At 46.0% G+C, this 19,226-nt stretch overlaps 1 long non-coding RNA gene across 1 annotated transcript; it reads right to left on the bottom strand.

Moving 5' to 3' along the window:
* Window positions 1-11,799: 11,799 nt before the first annotated feature.
* LOC135828608 (uncharacterized) lies at window positions 11,800-12,342 on the bottom strand. Its single transcript, XR_010555723.1, has 3 exons — window positions 12,240-12,342; window positions 12,014-12,154; window positions 11,800-11,871 (listed from the first exon to the last, which is right to left on the bottom strand). It is a non-coding gene; the product is annotated as an uncharacterized LOC135828608 (long non-coding RNA).
* Window positions 12,343-19,226: the final 6,884 nt, after the last annotated feature.

Below are 19,226 nucleotides of genomic sequence, written 5' to 3'. Positions count from 1 at the left end.
AGTACATGTTGTAGAAGCTTGGCCCTGCTTCTAGCATATCTCAGTAATATCTCATAAATGTACACAACCGACTCTATGTTGACACCCCTGCGCTGTACTTCCTACAGCAACTGTTAACCCTTTGAAGCCCAAGGAAAAGTATATTCGTCCCCAGTGATTTCCCAAGGACGAGTTTACTTGTCCCAACGCGCACTGTAAGCGCACTGAGCATGAATCACTGTTATATCTTTGTACCTCCGTTGCTATTTCTTTGATTTTCAACCAAGATAGCTTGTTAGAAAGCTGAGGAAAGAAGTGGAAACTCTATGAGGTGGTTGTACGGTTAACCCTGTGATACTATTAAGAAGAATTTCAATGATACAGACATCGTTCTTGGCTGTTGTCTTTGAACAACCATCACATGCAGAAAAAACAATCTCGAGTCGGGAAGAACTACCCCAACTACACTAAAGAGTGCGGGGCGCAGCTCGGAAAGGGAAGAAAGTGAGAAGGGGACATGGGGAAAGGAGAAGAGAGAGAAAGAGACAGGAAGACAGGGAGAAAGGGCGAGGAAGAGAAAGATGAGGGGCAAAGAGTTAACAAATTGCTTGTTTCACTCAGCCTGGAACACGAGTTCAAACAAAGTGTATAAGAGTACTTCTCCTGTCTGCACTCAAAAATGGGCCCAGGTGCCAGGCATAGGTCATGGAGCAAAAGTGCTTCTGGAAACATTGGCATGGTCGAAAGAACGGGAAAAATTAAAAACTGAAAACTCCTCCACACGAAGGCCCTCCACGCCGCGGCTGCTTCTGGTACTACTAGACTGGATTCGTAAGTCAGCCCGCCAGTCAAAACAAAAGAGGAAGATTGAGAAGATTGTGCCTGAAAAGAACCACTTATATACTGCTCTCTAGGCCAACCTATAACCAGAGATACAAACTTACAGAGAAACTTTGTTTCCAGCGCGACATTCTGGACGCCGAGAGCCGCCAACGCGTCTACAACGGCTTTGTGCGACCCACATTCGAGTATTGCCACTTAGTGTGGATGGGCTCACCCTCGTCCCATCTTAAGAAGCTGGACCAGATCCAGCGAAGGGCCCTCCACATCATCGGAGCAGGTACTTGGCTCCCTAGCCTGGCACTCCGTCGCCTGGTAGCTGCACTTGCCTATACCTACAAGCTCTGCTATCTAGATGCGTCCAGCCCTCTGAAACAGATGCTGCCTAAACCAGCCACTCACCGTGCCCCTGAGACAAGACCTACCCGTCAGTCTCTCCAGCTGCAGGATTCCCATCCATACCAGATGACAACTGGCCTGCCTGCCAACACCCGGAATAGCTGTCTCCAAGGATTCCCTGCTTGCACCGTTGCAACATGGAATGCCCTGCCACCAGACCTGTTCCACCACCCACCCGCCCAGCCCCACATGCAAAGCTTTAAGAAAAAGGTGTACCGTCACCTTCTTGCTCAGGACTGGCTCTCTGCTACTGATGCACTTTGAATCTGCTCGCCAACGCTTTCCCTGTTCTTATGAGTGTTCAGCTGCTTACCTTATAACCCTGCTGCCATCATCACCAATATTCTGATTCTCATGCACATATCCCAGAACCTGTTATCCTTCGCAGCCCCCATCACCAAGAGCACTGCGCTCTTCTATCTCCCAGCTCTCTCTATCTCTCTCTCTCTCTCTCTCTCTCTCTCTCTCTCTCTCTCTCGCTCGCTCTCTCTCTCGCTCGCTCTCTCTCTCTCTCTCTTCCTCTCTCTCTCTCCCTCTCTCTCTCTCTCTCTCGCTCTCTTTCGCTCTCTCTCTCGCTCTCTTTCGCTCTCTCTCTCGCTCTCTCTCGCTCTCTCTCGCTCTCTCTCTCTCCCCTCTCTCTCTCTCTCTCTCTCTCTCTCTCTCTCTTTCTCTCTCTCTCTCTCTCTCTCTCTCGCCCTCCGAGGCTCTCTCTCTCTCTCTCTCTCTCTCTCTCTCTCTCTCTCTCTCTCTCTCTCTCTCTCTCTCTCTCTCTCTCTCTCTCTCTCTCTCTCTCTCTCTCTCTCTCTCGCGCGCGCTCTCTTGCTCTCTTGCTCTCTCTCGCTCTCTCTCTCGCTCTCTCTTTCTCTCACTCTCTCTCTCTCTCTCTCTCTCTCTCTTTCTTCTCTTTTTCTTCCCCCCCCCATCTCCCGATAATTATTAGCCCCCGTTTTCTTTCGACGCGTTTGCTGTGCAGTGAAGCCGAGACCCTAGGTCGGTGGAGCACAACAGACCCCGTCACCACGTCCACGATTCATGCCTGCGATGCTGCACCGCTGCTTTGCATGTCATGATTGGAAGCTGTGGCCTTAGTAAAAAAAAAAAAAAAAAAAAAAAAAAAACACCTCGTGAAGTCCCAGGTAGCAACGTGAGTCGGAGTCGCTCATGGAGTTGTGCTAGACAGAGGTTTGTATAGTTTGTATCCCTGGTGATGGTTTGGCCTGGAGAGCAGTATATAAGTGGTGCTTTTCAGGCACAATCTTCTTCTTCAGCCTACTCAAGTTCAACTGATGAGGGGTGAACTCCCCGAAACACTGTGTATTGAGCAGGGAGTGGTGCTTTCTTTCAGCTTTGCCAAGCGGAAAGTGCGACATGCTCCTGGTGTGCTCCTGATTGCAGTCGTGAGTCAGTCAAGTGTCAAGTTAGTTTGGCAAGTAGCGTGTGCTTTTCGTTAGAGCAACCATCTTTATGAATAAATATTTTATTTCTTAAATAAAATATTTTTCTGGTGAAAAGCAGTGATTGAGTGTGAGCCAGTTTGCTCACAACCAATTTTTTTATTCGTTTTAGATACAATAATGTTCACATTATTGTACCATAAAATATCCTTCTTTTGTACTCCAACTCTCAAGGTGATGACTTTGCATCTGATGATTATCACATGAAAAGAACGTTGAAATCTTACAACTAGGGCTGAAACGATCGTAATTTTCCACCTATCGATTACTCTTAAAACTAGGGCTGAAACGATCGTGAATTTCCACCTATCGATTACTCTTAAAACTAGGGCTGAAACGATCGTGATTTTCCACCTATCGATTTCTCTTTAGCTTAAATCTCAGTTAATCGACTATAATCATTAACAAACAATGTCAAAATGTTCGCAAAAATTCCTCTGTTTCAACAAGCTATGAAGTTGGTTGTTCCAACTAGGAACACATGGTTATTGCCGAACTTGAAACTTGACTGACTCACGACTGCCATCCAGGGGCACACGACGAGCACGTCGCACCTTCCACTCGGCAAACCTGCGAGAAAGCACCACTCCCTGCTCAATACACAGTGTTCGGCCAATTCACCCATCATCAGTTGAGCCTGAATAGGCTGAGGAAGATTGTTCTTGAAGAGCACCAATTATATACTGCTCTCCAGGCCAAACCATCACCAGAGATACAAACTTATCGAGACACTTTGTTTCCAGCTCGACAAACACCTCGTGAAGCCCCAGGTAGCAGCGTGAGTCAGAGTCGCTCATGGAGTTGTGCCAAACAGAAGTTGAGAGCCAGTTAGCTATTCACAACGCTGTCACCTCCAACAACTAGTCGCATGTCCGTGTGAGGGGCAACAATACGAACTTAGAAGTTGCGACTTCGGCGGTATTAGTCATGAAGTTGGTTGTTCCAACTAGGAACACACGCCTCTTGCTGAACTTCGCGCTGGAAACAAAGTGTGTCTCTAAGTTTGTATCCTTGGTTATGGTTGGTCTGGAGAGTACTTTTCAGGCACAATCTTCCTCAGCCTACTCAAGCTCAACTGATGAGGCTGAATTCCCCGAAACACTGTGCATTGAGCAGGGAGTGGTGCTTTCTTGCAGGTTTGCCGAGTGGAAGCTGCGACGTGCTCCTCGTGTGCTCCTAGATGGCAGTCGTGAGTCAGTCAAGTGTCAAGTTCGGCAAGAAGAGTGTGTTCCTAGTTGGAACAACCAACTTCATGACTAATACCGGCGAAGTCGCAACTTCTAAGTTCAACAAGCTAATGATAAAGTTAACGTCATCATAATACCAAAAATTCAAAGGCTAGCTCCAGAACATGGCAGTTTTGAAGTCAATTGAACCTCGGAACAAGAACCCTACCCTGCCAATTGCATATTCACAGCGGAAACTGATTCAAAATTCACAAAAGAGGGTTTGTTAGTACTTTTTGGACTCAACATCCGTAATGAGTAATCCGTAGAGTAACGATTACTTGATTGTTAAGTCATTATCTATAGATTACCCTGTAATTGATATAATCCTTTCTTTCAGCCTTTCAAGTTAAAATAGTGTTCCATTGAGTCCGCTCAGTTAACTTTCATTGTTATAAGGTTTCTTGTCTCCACGCGGACCTTTTAAGTTCCTTACAGTTTGGCATTGTTCATGTAACGTTGTATGTTTGGATGGATGTTTGGATGGTGCCTTTGTTGCTGATCCACCACACCATCACTCAATGCACTCTACTGCATTGTTCACCCACCACTGACTTTATACTTCTGCGGCTCCTTTGCCACTTTTCTTCTGATTCGTGCTGTTTTGGTTCTGATACAGTGATCGTTTGACGTTTGAAGGCGACAAGGTGACAACAGTGTAATGAATACCATAAACAGAACCAGCTTCTACTATAAGCTGATCTGTTTAGTGCCATCTTTTTTCTAATTATATTTCTGCTTTTCTTGCTAGCGTCTTCTAAAATATATTCTTTGGTTTGTGCAAATAGTTGCAAAAGAAGTCCTAGATTATGGCTCCACCCTGTCACGATGAATCTCATATTCGCTCCGCATTTGTCAAGTTCAACACACTTTATTTGCAGAAAGAATCTGACTTTTCTATTTCGGTCGTCCCTACTTGCATCTTCTTCAGTATATACTTTGGTTTGTGCAATTTTTTTCCTCATTGCTACTGCCAAGAGTAAATAACTACTTTTCGGTATTAAAAAAAAGCCATGTGTGAGTAGAATCCGGGCGTAAAGATTGTTTGTTTAGGTCAGAGTGAATAACCTTTGCTGCACGTCATACCGCTTCACACGGTGACTCCACGGTATCACCGAGGTGTGTTTTGTGGCGTATTGCTTGTCATGACGTCACGATGATGATGATCGTGAAAAGCAGGAGAAGCTATTCTCATCGCCATGGCGATACGGGTATATGGCCTCGAGCCTATGGTTTGATTGGTGTTGTAGGACTTACATCACCTAAACAGTACGTCCCCAGACGCGCAAAAAAAGACCTCTCCCCACTAATCGATATATGTAACAGATTCTTGACTGATTTTTGCCGCGAAAGCGAAAAAATGTTCTCAAATTTGAGAACTGTCCTAAATTGGTTCTGAGAGATGGAAGCCGTTTTATTTTTTTTTATTTTTTTCTTCACCTCGTGGCATGTCAAGACAGCCAATTGAATTGAGGAGAGGGTGAGACCAACCACGGAAGAAGAGAAAAAAAGAAAATGAAGAGCACGTACACAAAGTGGGAAGGGATTAGCAACTTAAAAAGCAATGGGATGCTCAGCGAGCTATGCAGCGGAAGTGGTGACTGTGACTTTGTTTACTGGGAGATACTGATATGCTGTAGAATTAACTTCGAACGATTGAATCTGGTGTCATAATTAATGTTACTTTGTAGATTACAGAGAGGACAGAAACATTACTGTTCGGCTCATATAGGTACAAGTTGGGTCATGCACATCGTTACCGAAGATCACCAACTGTGGTGTGCCGCAGGGCTCACATTTATCACCTCTCTTGTTCTTAATCTACATTAATGACCTACCTACTACCATAATGCATTCCCATACCTTCCTGTTTGCGGATGATGTGACTTTACTCCACCCATACGAACACACTCCGTCCAGCCCAGCACTGCAAGCTGATTTACAAGCGTGCCAAACCTGGGCTCGAGCTAGAGGAGGCGAGCTTTCCCCATCGAAAACCTCTGTCATCAGCTATTCCTACAAGTCGGTATCGCCGTCCACAGCTGCAGCATACCAAATAGATGGGGCTCCTCTCAACGGTACAGATGTGCTGAAACATCTGGGAATTCGCTTCACCGCTAATCTGAACTTCCACCAGCATTACATAGATATGAGTGGAAAATTCAAACAGAGGATTACGTTGCTATGTTACATGGCCCAGCGCCTTACTCCCAAAGCCATGATGCTCCTTTACAAGAGCTACGTTCGACCCGTTATAGAGTATGGTGTTGTGTTGTGGGCGTACCGGCTACCTGCTTCTGATCTGTGTGAGCTAGACAACCTCCAAGCAAGATTCATCAGATCGTACTTGCGACGGCGTAAGTTTCGATTTGCCTTCGACACGCCAAAGCAAGATCTGAAAGCATTCGCCAAACTAGAATCACTGCAGTACCGTAGACTATTCATTAGCCTAGTTACATTGCACAAGTTTATTTTCAAATACCGGAACACCTTGGCTCAGTTCAGTTTTAATATTTCCCGTACTGAGAGACGCCCCACCAAAATATCCTCCCCAAAGCCTAGACAACATCCAAATCACTTTTTTATTCAAAACCTCCCTTTTATGGAATTGTCTCCCACCCACATTGACTTCGGAATCTTCTGTCCATGTATTCAAGAGAGAGCTGCGCAAACATTCTTGTCAGTATTCAGGTCTACTCGCTGGCATGCCCTTACTAGGCACCGGCGGATTATGCGGGCATAGTTATTGGCATAATTTGGTGGTTGAAAAATTGGAGCATAATTTGGCATCCTTTCGGAGGTAGGAGCATAACTACACGATTGTACCACAGTTCTAGTATGTAGGCTACACAATTGTGCACAATGCACCTGATCAGTGCTGGTGGCCTGCATGGTAAAGGGTTGGGAGGTCCTGCAGATTGTGTTTTCAATGAAAAGCAGGGTAGAGATCATGGCACTGATAAAATATTGTGTGCTCGAACTCGCCTTCTTCAAACTGTTTTTTTTCTCACACTGATACAGTACATGTAGCAGAAGATGGGAGTGAATCCGCCTTTATCACGTATCCTGGGGCGGACGAGATAGTGAGGGGTAGTCCGCGTACATGTAATAATACAGGTGACGAAGTCCTGACCTGGCTCTGGATTTAAGCAGCGATGACTGTGAAGGCTATGAATATTGCTCTAATAATATTTAAAAAATGAGGTATAGTTGATGTTCGGTCATGATGGAAGGAGAGGTGGAGCTACGGGAGAGATGAGATTATTCGCAGGGTGAGGGTGACATCAGTTGGACGAGTATGACGATTATGAAGACAGTTGAACATGATAACTGAATATTCAAAGGTAAATCAAATTAATTCGGCAATGAAAAATTCTTTTTACTGATGTACAAAAGAAGTCAACTAATGAATTTATAGAAGTTTGGCGCGCGCGCGTGTGTGTGTGTGTTTAGGTGCGATAATGCGGAAGTGTGGAGAGTGTGAGAACGAGAGGCTGTGTGTAGGTATGTGTATGTGGTGCATGCGTGTGTGGTGCGTGTGTGTTTGGTGTGTGTGTGTGTGTGTGCGTGTGTGTGTTTAGGTGCGATAATGCGGGAGTGTGGAGTGTGTGAGAACGAGAGGCTGTGTGTATGTGTGTGTGTGTGGTGCATGTGTGTGTTTGGTGCGTGTGTGTGTTTGGTGCGCGTGTGTGTGTGTGCGTGCGCGTGTGTTTAGGCGTGATAATGCGGGAGTGTGGAGTGTGTGAGAACGAGAGGCTGTGTGTGGATTAGTGTGTGTGTGTGTGTGGATGAGTGTGCGCGTTCATGTTTCACCCAGCACCTGAGATGTTGATTCTGGCACGTCAGAGCGTACTGCCTCTGGGAGGTGTTGAATGATTATCATATTGTCTGCACTGAATTATTCTATCTCCTCTGCTTGCCTTCATATACCTGCGTTTTTTCTAATCTCCTTATGTTGTCTGATGATTGGTTTTTGCCATGAAACTCTGAGTTACAACAAGAAACAGCCCTATATACTTTCTTTTGTGTACCTCTTGCGTACTACGCTCTGCCCATACCGGGCATTTGAGCACTATTGCAGGTTAAGGCGCACACCCTCTGTGAATTTATAGAAGTAATGTTTTCCCTTTTCCATGTTGATCTCTAGCATGCATGACACCTTGGTATGTGGATACTCGTGTAACATTTTGTTGTACTTATGGCCACTTGCAAGTACGAAAAAGTCACAATTTTCTGAACTTTGGGGCTCCATATAAGTACAACAAAGTGGATATGTATCCCCGCGTGCCAACGCAGAATATGAGGATTTTGCGAGCATAATCCGAAAATCAATTAAAGCATAATTCCATGATTTCGCGAGCATAATCCGCCGGAGCCTAGCCCTTACCCTGTTCATCGTAGCCCCCCCCCCCCTTCCCAATCTGTACTCTCTTGTACCATCATCCTTCAATGCGACGGACCCCACGATAGGCAGTCAGCCTTTGGGTCATCCTAATAAAGTTATTATTATTATCAAGAGTACATAACCCCTCGTGGGTTATGTACTCTTGTTATTATTATAACCAGAGAGAGAGAGAGAGAGAGAGAGAGATAATGGAAGCAGGGCAAAAGGCAAGGAGCGGCGAATTCTGCTCGCCTGCTGAATACGGTGTACGGTACAACTATACCAAAAGGGAAGGCCAGCGGCGCACTGGAATCTAGTTGTACACAGCTGTAGTACGCATGCAACTGACCTGATGTACGTATCCAATGCGTTTTCCCCGCTTCTTACTGCCAACCAATTGGATCGGCTACAAGTCATGCAGAATCGGGCGGCAAGGGCGGTTTTCGGACTCTCGCATCACACCTCCGCGCGTACCCTCCTGCTGCAATTGGACACCTACAGAATATCCGAGATATTCAGGCAGAAGTTCATCGTTCTGGTCTGGAGGTCTCGGAATGAGCACGCAAGTTCTGAACTGCAAGCCCTCCTAGTTCCTTCGTCAGCTGGCCCAACTAGGCTGCACTCCACCATGGGTCTGCGCCAACCGCCAGTTTCCACCAGGTTCGGCAAGGGTTGCCTCGCGTTCCGGGATGCCCAGCTGTGGAACACATTACCCAGCGATGTAAGTGCCATCTCCACGCTCCGCCAGTTCCGCGCCAGCATGATCCCGCACACACTTACTGGCCTTAGTACCTAGAGTACCAAACGTCCTGTTTGATGATCAGCTGGCTTAGTTTTTCTCCACCTCTATCCTAATTACATCAGTCCCCAATTTCATTTATTACTGCTTTCTATCTGCATTCGCCACCTTTTCATTGGGCAGATCTGCCCGTTTGGTTTGCGAATTAAAATAAACACAACAACAACAACACCAACTGTCTGACGAGGGTACGGAATTTGGGCATATCTGGAGCTTGTCTAACACTGGGAGGCGGTTGGAGCCACGTGGAGTAGGAGGAAAAGAAAGGGGACTTTACGAATAGGGTAGACCTAGCTAGGGGGAGACGAACGCAGCTTCGGGTGGTGCCACCTGAATTGAACCAATTAAGGGACTGTAAATGAGCAGGGTGCTTGTCAAGAAAAATTGAATGTGCCAGGGTGCACTTGGAAGCATCAAGGTAATGTTGCAGAGTGGTAGTGGATGCAGCAGCATACAAGTCTAGATTTGTGATATAACGATCAGTACGAAATATGATGCGCAGTATACGGCGATGGAGAACTTCTAATTTACCTATGTGGGTTTTGTTAATGGTGGACCAGGCAGGGAAGCCGTACGTGAAGAGGGGAAGAATGTATGATTTATAAAAATTAATCCGGCAATTTTGGGGCAAATGGGACAAGTGACTTGACATTATGCCGACAGATCGGCATACTTTGGACGACACATGATCAGCATGGTGAGACCAGGAGAGGGCGGAATCTATGACAATGCCATGGTGTTTATGGTGGGGCGCTACAGAGATAGGGTGACCGGGATCATGGGGAAAGTGGAAGATGGGCACTGGATCTGTGGGAGGGGGAAAAAGGAGGAGCTCGGTTTTGGTCACATTTGGCTTAAGGTACCAAGTGCTCATCCAGTGAACAATGTCGTTGATACAGGTCTGAACTTTGGGGTACAGGGTGGCGTGAGATGGGGAGGAAGCAAGGACAGTGGTATCATCTGCAAACAAAGAAATATTGGGAATTGAATAGGGGAGGTCATTAACGTATGTGAGGAAGAGCAGGGGACCTAAAATGGAGCCCTGGGACACTCCGGATGTCACAGACTCGGGGTCAGATAAAGTTCCATTTACTGTGACGCATTGATTTCGGTCCAAGAGGTAGCTAGTTATCCAGGTGAGTAGGGAGCCGGAGACACCATGGGCACGAAGTTTGGCGATCAGGCCCTTGTGCCACACGGTGTCGAAGGCCTTGGAGAGGTCGAAGAAACAGATGCAGGAAACCTGCCGCTGGTCTTTTAGGGAGCAGAGGTCTTGGATTATGCGGGACAATTGCAGGGATGTGTTGTCAGTAGTAAGTGCGGGGCGGGTTCTGGGCCACTTTTTGACCTTTGACCTTTGGGCCAAATAAGGCACACTGTGTCGGGCGTGCTTGGTCTGGCCCCGGGACCCCCCAGAGTTTGACCTCTGACCCCTGGCATGCCATAAATGTCATCCTTAAGGTTCTTTTCGCCATAGATGGCGAACGTGCACTTGTGCACGTTCGGTGCATTCGCACCGGGGAGTAGTAAAATACGTACTATTCCCTGATTCGCACATCGTAGATGTGCATTGCATGCAGTGACATATTGCGCATGCGTGCATACGCACGCGGAGCGTGTGACCTTCAGTGGTCCTATGCGTGTGGAAAAGACGCAGTGCAACACAAGGTGTACTAGTACACGTGTCATTATACTACTCTCTTCGTAGATGTGCAGCAAACAAAGTTCACGTTCCGTGCATTCGTTTTATTTGCACATCGTAGATGTGCACTGATTGACAAGTTGCCCGTGCAGAGCATGCCTAATCGGCTTTTCGATCGGTTAAGAGAATGTTCAAATTCGGCCATATTATGAGCCCCAAGATCAGAATTCGACTCAACGTAGTACTTGAAGTCACCGTTCCCATTACGTCATGTACATTTACACACACTCTGTTGAAGCACTGAAACATCGACTTTCGGCGAATTCAACAAGTTAAATGTGAACATTCGGCGAAAAGATGGGTAATTTCTTCAAAACCACTGTTTTCGGCGAATTTTTCGCCCGGCCGATTTGGGAAATGCCTACTGTCCATGCAGGTGCAATAGATGCATATTTCTATTTTGATCGGAATTCAGTTAGAATCAACCGGCTACGCCCGGAGTATCATGCATCAAAACAATTATTGAAGGGGTGTCACAGTGAAGCAGTGTTGCTACGCACCACAAATCCCCTCTGCCCTGCACCGAATTTATACTGGAGAATCCAGAGTGACCAGCAAAGAGTCACAACCCGCGGGTATCCAGTCACACTAAGGCATGTCCACAATTCCCCACATATTCACTGTAACAAAACACAATACTGTTTACTATAATACACTTTTATTTAAATTGACTTGGATGAGTCTGTAGAAGAGAACACAATGCACGCACACGCACGCATGCGCGGACACACACACGCACACACGCACACACACATCTAGGTTATAGTGCTATACACGTATCTAGGGTTTAGGAAGCACGAGAATGTGTCGAAGCACCCACACATACCCCTTCATGCAGTGTACTTCAGTAGCCCAACACATTACGACTGCTCAGGACCATCACAAAACACATTACGACTGCTATAGCACAGGACCATCACAAAACACATTTCGACTGCTATAGCACAGGACCATCACAAAATACTACACACTGTTACTACACTGCACACACAGTTACTACACTACGCCTGTTACAAGTACTTACAAATAATTTTGAAACAAATGGCACATCCCGAAGACGGCAGCTCCAGACCTTCATACATCATCATCTGTAAAACCAAGCATGAGCGCACACAAACACTATTAGTGTCACGAATACGGAAGCAGGGTAAGACAAGATGATACGAAACAAGTAAGTATCGCTATAACAAGGGGGTAAGTATACATGTAAACAGAGCAGTGCTTACTTACAGGGTCCTAATATGCTCTACGGCGTCCCGGTAGTCGGATTGCAATAGCATTCCGACTTGCCGACCCTCCCAGTAACGGGCTAGATGGGCCGTACCCGTGAGGTGGGCAGCCACGGCTGTGGCTCCCACCAGCCTTTCTCCACTGTAAAAACGAAAGAAACCGCAGAAAGCAGAGTGTCATAGAGCTCTTTTGTTGAGGGAGAGAGCTAGGAGCACTGCACACTTACCATTTGTCACAATATATGATTAGAAAGAGGCGGCGCTTGACGCACCGCCTCAGATGCCGGAACAGGGGTATTACCCCTGTCAGTCGGACACCGCAGTGGCACGTGAACGTCATTTGGACTCTTTTCAGGATAATGATACTGAAGTGAAGGTGTGAACCGCAAAGCAAGGCCTTTACCTTCTTCCTGTCGAATTCGCTCCCCAGCTGCAAACCGACACCATCCGCTAAAATCCAATCATACCAAGTAACGCAAAGGTCATCAGTTGACCTTTTGGACTTTTCAACTCTTATCCAAAACCACCAAGAGGAAAAAACCAGGATGAAGAAGACGTCAGTTGTAGAAGCGTTTGTGGAGGAGTTGTTACATTATTCTTAGTAAATAGATATGGCTGATACATTCGGTGTAGACTTGGACGACCGGTCGTGGTCTCTCACCACGGGTCCTTTACTAATAGAAAGGTGGACGCCAATAAGAACAGTTGTGGAGTTGGCAGATCAAAACGCGCAGCAAGAAATTTGGCACGTCGATGGTAGACTCCATCGGGAGGACGGACCAGCTCTTGTTGATAGTAGGGGAGTGTCCGCCTGGTGCTATGGAGGTCGCCTTCATCGCGTTAATGAACCGGCTTGGATAGGACGGGGTAGCATCGAGTACTACCTCAACGGTGTCCGTCATAGAGCCGGCGGTCCTGCAGTCAGTTATTGTGACGCCACATGCTGTATTCTGCGGTGGTATCACCACGGAATGCTCCACAGGGAGAATGCGCCAGCGGTGATACGCAGGGAAGGTAACAATCGTGTACGGGAGTGGTACCGATACAACCTTCGGCATAGGGAAGATGGACCTGCTTTCATCTCTCAGGAGGAGGAGGGTATCTATCAGTGGTACCTCAACGGGGTGTATTACGGTAGCCACCATCAAGACCAGACAATACACCCCATGGAGCTGCAGTACATCAATGTAGTGCCAACTAAGGTAGACTCGTCAGCAATAAGTCATGAACCCATTTGTGTGATTTGTCAGGATACCCTGGACAGTCCTCTATCCAAGTTGGAGTGCGGTCATGAATTTCACTTCCACTGTATGAAGGAGTGGATCAGTTCTGCCCCCAGCCCAACTTGCCCAACCTGCCGCTACTCCATGACTGCTGAGGACTTGGTTGAGTTCTTGTAGTAATACATGACACAGCTGCATGTAGGCGACTACGAATGACCAGTCATGTGCTACAGATGGACACGGACACGCCACCCTAAGTAGCCATGAGCGGCTATTTGGACAAGGACAACAAAGCACCTCGTGGGCGGCCAAGGTTGACACTAGCCACAAGTCTGGTCGCTCAGTTGAATAAGCTGGGTGTGCCCATGAAGACCATGGAAGACCTTTCCAGGTGCCGACAACATGCAGAGGACAAGACAGACTGGAAGAAACTGTGCAGCTCGACACTCGAGGATAAATCAGTATCAGCAGCTACTACACCTTGCTGATGATGCTCACAAGACAGAAGTGGGAAAAAACACTGAATTTCTTTATTTAGTGCTCAACTACGCAAAATGTGTTATTATTATTATTATACATGTTCAACTGTACTCAGTCTGGCTGACTGCCATTCTCTACCACACATTACCGGACACTATTGTGGTTGTCGTCGTTATCGTCGTCGTTGTTGATGTTGTTATTGGTTGTTGCTGTCGGTTGTTGCCGGTTGTTGTTGGTTGTTGTTGGTTGTTGTTGGTTGTTGTTGATGTTGTTGTCGGTTGTTGTCGTCGTTATCGTCGTCGTTGTTGATGTTGTTATTGGTTGTTGCTGTCGGTTGTTGGTTGTTATTGTTGATTGTTGTCGGTTGTTGTTGGCTGTTGGATGTTGTTGTCGGTTGTTGTCGGTTGTTGCTGGTTATTGTTGGTTGTTGTTGGTTGTTGTTGGGCGTTGTTGGTTGTTGTCGGTTGTTGTCAGGTGTTGTTGGTTGTTGTTGGTTGTTGTTGTCGGTTGTTGGTTGTTGTTGTTTGTTGTTGTTGGTTGTAGTTGGTTGTTGTCAGTTGTAGTTGGTTGTTGGATGTTGTTGTCGGTTGTTGTTGGTTGTTGTCGGTTGTTGTCCGTTGTTGTTGGTTGTTGTTGGTTGTTGTTGGCTGTTGTTGGCTGTTGTTGGTTGTTGTTGTTTGTTGTTGTCGGTTGTTGGTTGTTGTTGTTTGTTGTTGTTGGTTGTAGTTGGTTGTTGTCAGTTGTAGTTGGTTGTTGGATGTTGTTGTCGGTTGTTGTCGGTTGTTGTTGGTTGTTGTTGGTTGTTGTTGGCTGTTGTTGGTTGTTGTTGGTTGTTGTTGTTTGTTGTTGTCGGTTGTTGGTTGTTGTTGTTTGTTGTTGTTGGTTGTAGTTGGTTGTTGTCAATTGTTGTTGGTTGTTGGATGTTGTTGTCGGTTGTTGTCGGTTGTTGTCGGTTGTTGTTGGCTGTTGTTGGTTGTTTTTGGTTGTTGTTGGTTGTTGTCGGTTGTTGTCGGTTGTTGTGTTTTAATCGTTATTTTGTTCATTATCCAGGAGGATGTTGCTATGATCCAGTACCATTTTTTCGCATATATGAGACAAGTTTGTGTAAAGTTAGTGTGACGTGGAGTATGCTGATTGGATGTGAGGTGGTGAGAGTATGCTGATTGGCCGATAACAATTAGTGGAAGGGATAATGTAATGCGCTGCTTGTGCAGCGTAACCAAACACATGGTCTGTGGGAAACGCCCTAGTAAAATAAATAAAATAATAATAACATGAATTGCCACGGGCACTTGAGAGACTCGAGCCCCGCCACCTAGTTCAAATCGGACTTGGTAGCTTCATACTGGAACTTAATCTTCTTCTTTTTGAGGTATGACCGTACAAAACGCGCTTGGATTTTTTCATTTTTATTTTATTATTATTATTTTTTTTTTCATTGCAACTTTTTTAGCAGATAGCAACTTTTTTAGCAGACTACTGAAGCAACGGTGAATCTGGAACGAATAAATGGTCCGTCCATGTCAAAGGCATGACGAGTCTCGAAATCTTCACATTCATGATGGAACCTTGTCATGATTGACGCATTCCTTGATGGTGCGCACATGAAATCACCCTGGCTCATCTTTTCCAATTCCATTCTTTTCACATCCTGCAACCCATACCCTACTAGTATCAGTGGGGATGCTAGAATCAGAAGAGGCAAGGCAGCACTCTTCCGTGGATGTATTACTCGACACAACACCACCCATACTTGTTTTCTAGAAGTTTTGACGATAATGATATATTGCAGTAGGAAGTAGTATACAGTCAAATAGGATAGGATAAGAATGAACGATCAACTGTCTGATAAAGAATGCAGTTCATTAAAGACTTATTGGAAGGTCTCTACCAGCTGATCGTCATGTTGGACGGCGACACTGCATAATGATATGAAGCTCTCAGTTAGCTGTTTCAGTTCCGTGGTAGAAAGTGTCATGTGTGCGTCCAGAGAACGATGAAAACATCTGGGGTCCACGTTGATGCAGACGATTGGAGCAACAGCAAGACGTACCTTCAACGCTTGCTCGTCAATGTCGAGGGAGACTGCCCCGGGGTAGATGAAAACATCTTGTTCCACATCCAGTTCGAAACAGCTGGTCGGGACTAGCTTGCTTTCACCGTTGATGTACACCCGACATTGACCGTAGGACGAACGTGATGGGTAGAAGTTGGTCTTGATCTTCTCCACACGTCCTCTTCGGAGAGTGTCACGGAGCGATGGACAAGTCTTGATCAAGTTCGTAATGATGAACTCAGTGGACTCATTCAGTTCGATGTAAACCTGTCCTTGAGCATCTTTGCGAGCTGTTGCCGTACTACCACAGGCGGGTAGAGCTCCTGAAGGGAAGTACATCTTATAACCAGGCTTGTAGAAGGATCTACCTGATGACTTGTAGGACAGTTGCATGTCCTCCTGAAACCCATCTACCACAATCTCTTTGTGGAGCTTGGTAGGAGCAGGTGACACATAGCGACGCTTAGCCGGTACTGCCTTCGAAGAGAGCACAACTTGAGGAGGGTCAGCAGGAAGAGCGGAATTCTTCCTCACCCGCCGCTCGTATAGGTTATCCATCTTCCAGGAAGCGAAGGGAGAACAACTCATCAGCACTGTATTCGATGAACGAATGACTCGACTACAGGACAACCACCCGTATTTATACAAGGCAGAGACGGAGGCGGGTTGAAGTGATGAAATATGTGTCAGCTAGGTCAACCAATCATCATCAAGCCCGCCAAAACCATTTGACCACTCAGCATTGAGCCCACCAAAAACATTTGACCAACCAGCATCAAACCCGCCAAAAGCATTTTGTCCAATCAGCGGCATGCCCACCAAAATCATACCTCATCTTAAAGATTCCTTACATGATACCGCCACTTTAGTGAACTGATACAGTATGGAAATAAGATCAGAGTCAAACGTGTGCAAGTTCTGAATCACGTGATCAAGTGAATAGGTTTCCCAACAATAGGCATCAATCAATGATGCCATAAGAGATGTATCAGATGGAGATAAAATCAGCAAATTCGTACGCAAAGTGGAAAGTTGAGAAGAAGACACCATCCTGGTCGACCCCATGAGATGCAGTACATATAGGAGTGGAAAATGCTGAGGAAGAGGTTTCATGATTCGACTGAACCTCAACCATGATACATTGCTACGAGGTAAGTAGGAACGCAGTTTACGTAGTACATCCACATTCGTATCGTATACTATGCAGGATAATGCTATTGCATAGTTTATACTCTTGTACAACCAGGATTTTTCCAACACGTCGGATAGGGTATGAGGTCATCTACCCCCATGGTTGTACCTGATAATTGCCCTGGATAGGATTGGTTATATAAAGTAGATATCATGCTGGATATAGTGTCATAATGAGGATGTTGGTGAGGAGTGAAGATGGATTCTGAATTTAAGATCTCACCTGCTTATGTACGTGAAAGGAGACTTCATGAGAAGGATGAAGAAGAAGAAGAAAAAGAGCAATACGGGGAGGAAAAACAGTGTCAACATCTTGATCATGTTTTACATGAAGGAAGATACGTGTGTTCTTCGTGTGGACTTGTCATGGTGGTGATTTACTTCCCTGAAGATGATGTGCATAGGAGATGTAGTTTGATGAAAAAGCCTTACGCGGTACATGAGCGGTTAAGCGGTGTGGATCGTCATCTTTTGCATTTTCTTTCGAAAACTGAACTCTTATCCGATCAGCTTTGCGTACACCCTCTTCGGGAGCAGATACTTGCGATGAAAAAATCCTGGTTGTACAAGAGTATAAACTATGCAATAGCATTATCCTGCATAGTATACGATACGAATGTGGATGTACTACGTAAACTGCGTTCCTACTTACCTCGTAGCAATGTATCATGGTTGAGGTTCAGTCGAATCATGAAACCTCTTCCTCAGCATTTTCCACTCCTATATGTACTGCATCTCATGGGGTCGACCAGGATGGTGTCTTCTTCTCAACTTTCCACTTTGCGTACGAATTTGCTGATTTTATCTCCATCTGATACATCTCTTATTTCATCATTGATTGATGCCTATTGTTGGGAAACCTATTCACTTGATCACGTGATTCAGAACTTGCACACGTTTGACTCTGATCTTATTTCCATACTGTATCAGTTCACTAAAGTGGCGGTATCATGTAAGGAATCTTTAAGATGAGATATGATTTTGGTGGGCATGCCGCTGATTGGACAAAATGCTTTTGGCGGGTTTGATGCTGGTTGGTCAAATGTTTTTGGTGGGCTCAATGCTGAGTGGTCAAATGGTTTTGGCGGGCTTGATGATGATTGGTTGACCTAGCTGACACATATTTCATCACTTCAACCCGCCTCCGTCTCTGCCTTGTATAAATACGGGTGGTTGTCCTGTAGTCGAGTCATTCGTTCATCGAATACAGTGCTGATGAGTTGTTCTCCCTTCGCTTCCTGGAAGATGGATAACCTATACGAGCGGCGGGTGAGGAAGAATTCCGCTCTTCCTGCTGACCCTCCTCAAGTTGTGCTCTCTTCGAAGGCAGTACCGGCTAAGCGTCGCTATGTGTCACCTGCTCCTACCAAGCTCCACAAAGAGATTGTGGTAGATGGGTTTCAGGAGGACATGCAACTGTCCTACAAGTCATCAGGTAGATCCTTCTACAAGCCTGGTTATAAGATGTACTTCCCTTCAGGAGCTCTACCCGCCTGTGGTAGTACGGCAACAGCTCGCAAAGATGCTCAAGGACAGGTTTACATCGAACTGAATGAGTCCACTGAGTTCATCATTACGAACTTGATCAAGACTTGTCCATCGCTCCGTGACACTCTCCGAAGAGGACGTGTGGAGAAGATCAAGACCAACTTCTACCCATCACGTTCGTCCTACGGTCAATGTCGGGTGTACATCAACGGTGAAAGCAAGCTAGTCCCGACCAGCTGTTTCGAACTGGATGTGGAACAAGATGTTTTCATCTACCCCGGGGCAGTCTCCCTCGACATTGACGAGCAAGCGTTGAAGGTACGTCTTGCTGTTGCTCCAATCGTCTGCATCAACGTGGACCCCAGATGTTTTCATCGTTCTCTGGACGCACACATGACACTTTCTACCACGGAACTGAAACAGCTAACTGAGAGCTTCATATCATTATGCAGTGTCGCCGTCCAACATGACGATCAGCTGGTAGAGACCTTCCAATAAGTCTTTAATGAACTGCATTCTTTATCAGACAGTTGATCATTCATTCTTATCCTATCCTATTTGACTGTATACTACTTCCTACTGCAATATATCATTATCGTCAAAACTTCTAGAAAACAAGTATGGGTGGTGTTGTGTCGAGTAATACATCCACGGAAGAGTGCTGCCTTGCCTCTTCTGATTCTAGCATCCCCACTGATACTAGTAGGGTATGGGTTGCAGGATGTGAAAAGAATGGAATTGGAAAAGATGAGCCAGGGTGATTTCATGTGCACACC

The sequence above is a fragment of the Sycon ciliatum genome, chromosome 12, assembly GCF_964019385.1.
Source record: "Sycon ciliatum chromosome 12, ocSycCili1.1, whole genome shotgun sequence".
In the NCBI taxonomy this organism is placed as follows: Eukaryota; Metazoa; Porifera; class Calcarea; order Leucosolenida; family Sycettidae; genus Sycon; species Sycon ciliatum.
This window is presented reverse-complemented; position numbering and strand designations above follow the sequence as displayed.